Here is a 2,763-nt window from a genome sequence, read left to right as displayed (position 1 = left end):
TAGTAAAAAGTTTTTTAAACGTCAGTTACTGGTTCATCACGTGCAATCAAATACTGTTTATACAGTCCCTAAAGGTTCTTGGGACGACTACGTGAGGGCATTAACTCACTATAAATTTCAGATTGCGTATTACAAAAAAGCACATCTTTATCCCACTCTGATTTGGTGGGAGGAGGTCCATGAGCCCGGCACATAGCAATACGCCTCTTGCCCAATCCCAACAGCTTCTTGATACTCTTAGGATGAGGTTTACAACAGTGGATCTGGAGTGAGCGGGGTGCCCATGATATTCCCTAATTCCATAAAAATCTATATCCAAAAAGCAGCAATACGTGAACACACCCATGCCCCACTTGCCCTACAGCGCTAACAACAATCAGACTCACTTAAGCCATACCTGTGAAGGCGGGCAGGTGTATAATACGTTCTATTCAAAAACTTAAAATGAATCAATCTATGCCTCCCATTTAAAAACACTGATTGGGTAACCTCGCAGCAGTACCTCCATACACTGTCATCAATGGGAACTCCTAAGTCTGACTGCCACTGCGCCATCAGAGGGGAGTAATTGGCCCAACAGTATTCCTGGGACAAGGTACATATGTTAGAGACCAATTTTTATGGGTTTTGGCACATAAAAGGTAAGTGAGGGACGGGAGGGCGACAGGTTCTAAATATTCATCACTTAACAGCGCTCTCAAGGCATGTCGCACCCTGAAATATTGAAATTGTACCAAGGAAGTAGCTTTGTGATCCGCGATGGCGACCTCATCCCACGCCCGGACTCTACCTTCAGAGAAGAAGTCACCCATGTTTGTGATCTGGACATTTCTGAGCTCTACCTTGACAGCAACTTCAGCACACAGAGGGAACTATTGGCACCAATCCAATGGAAGTAGCGGAGAATAAAGCAGAGTACCTGCCTGTATTTTAACTAGTTCACTCCTGGCATGAACAACCGAATTCAAGGAGTCTAGAACGCCGTAATGTATGTTGGGAAGCTGAGTGAGCCGCAGGGGGAGTGGGAAAGGGTCAGAAGCAATGCTCTCTATCAGGAGATGTGGGAGGGTGTGAAATCCATGACACCAGTGATATCCATGCGAGCCCTGCGCTGCTCTGTAATAAAGCTCCAGATCTGGCGCCCTCAGGCCACCCATCGAGTAAGGAAGTGTGAGGGTGTCCATCTTGACTCTAGGGGACTTCCCCGCCCATGCGAGTCTGACCATCAATGCCTGGAGAGACTTAAAGAATTGTCGTGGAATTACCATTGGTATATTCGTGAAGAGAAACAGCAGTCTAGGCAAGACTATCATCTTCATCAAAGAAACACAGCCTACCAGACAGAGTGGTAATTTGATCCACCTCTCAATATCGCTCTCAAGCTTGGCAATTGCCCTACCGTAATTGTCGCACAGCACCACTTCGGAGTCTGTGTGCACTTGTATGCCTAGGTAGCGGACCGAGTCAGTAGTCCATTTGAGAGGGAAGTCAAGGTTGAGAGGGACCATCGAGGGAGTGAGGGGAAATATGATGGATTTATCCCAATTGATATTTAATCCCGATAGGCCAACGAATTGTATAACTTCTTGAATTGGGGGGGAGATTACCATCAGGATCCCAAGCATATATTAACACATCGTCGGCATAAGCAGACATGTTCACATTATAGTTAGGAAAGCGTATACCACGATGCCCGTGGTATTCCCTCCACGCACGAGCCAATGGCTCAGCAACTATGGCGTATAATAATGGGGAAAAGGGGCAGCCCTGCCTCGTGCCCCGGGATATAGGGAAAGAGGATGAAACACAGTTACAAATTTTAACCCTTTCTGACGGCTGGTTATATATCACAGAAATTAAACTTATGAAAACATCACCTAACCCTATCCTTCGCAACACTGCCATCAATAAAATCCACTCCACACAGTCAAAAGCCTTTTCGGCGTCTAAACAAATAGCGGCAGCTCTAAGTTCAGGTTTAACATGCTGTATGGCACCAAATACGGTCCTAAGGTTTTGTGTGAGTGTGCGACCCGGGACAAAGACCGCCTGTTCTGGACCTATCAATGTAGGGAGAAGAGGGGAGAGTCTATTGGCAAGGATCTTAGCAAATATTTTCATGTCGACGTTGAGTAGTGAAAGAGGTCTGTAGGATGCACACAGTTGAGGGGGTTTATCGGGTTTCAGTAGAGTGACTATGAGAGCCTCCCTCATGGATTGCGGCATTATACTGGCATCTGAAAACAAATCCAACAGTTATACAAGTCTAAATGCAAGCATTTCCACATCAGTTATTAAAACTCTTTTATTAGGCTTATTAATGCTGAAATCAGTGGTAACTAACTGGAACTTGGACCCATTAGTTACTCTTGAGCTGGAACTTGGTTCTGTGCTGGCTCCCTTGAGTTGTTTCAACCATGTCCTTGTTGGATGTGCAAACGCCAAAACACATTTAGCAGTACCCACACACTTTCAATTGGTTTATTTGTGCAGAAGCCTGCAGGGAAAGGCAGTTTCTCAACTGAAGCCCGGCAACAAACGCCTCACTTCACGGACAATAAGTATTTCCTTTTGTGCCCTAACTGAGAGCATCTGCTGGTCAAACAGAACCCCGCTGAACACAGACACATAGACCTTGCTACCGGATTCATCAGCTCTAAGAGGAAGGCAAAGTTATACTCGACACGTACATGCTGTCAGACCCGGTTTAGGTGGGGGACTCTCGATTGCTAAAGCGGAAAATGACTTTAATGTCGCCCCCTC

The sequence above is a fragment of the Triturus cristatus genome, chromosome 4_1, assembly GCF_964204655.1.
Source record: "Triturus cristatus chromosome 4_1, aTriCri1.1, whole genome shotgun sequence".
Lineage (NCBI taxonomy): Eukaryota > Metazoa > Chordata > Amphibia > Caudata > Salamandridae > Triturus > Triturus cristatus.
Note: the sequence above shows the minus strand (reverse complement) of the source record.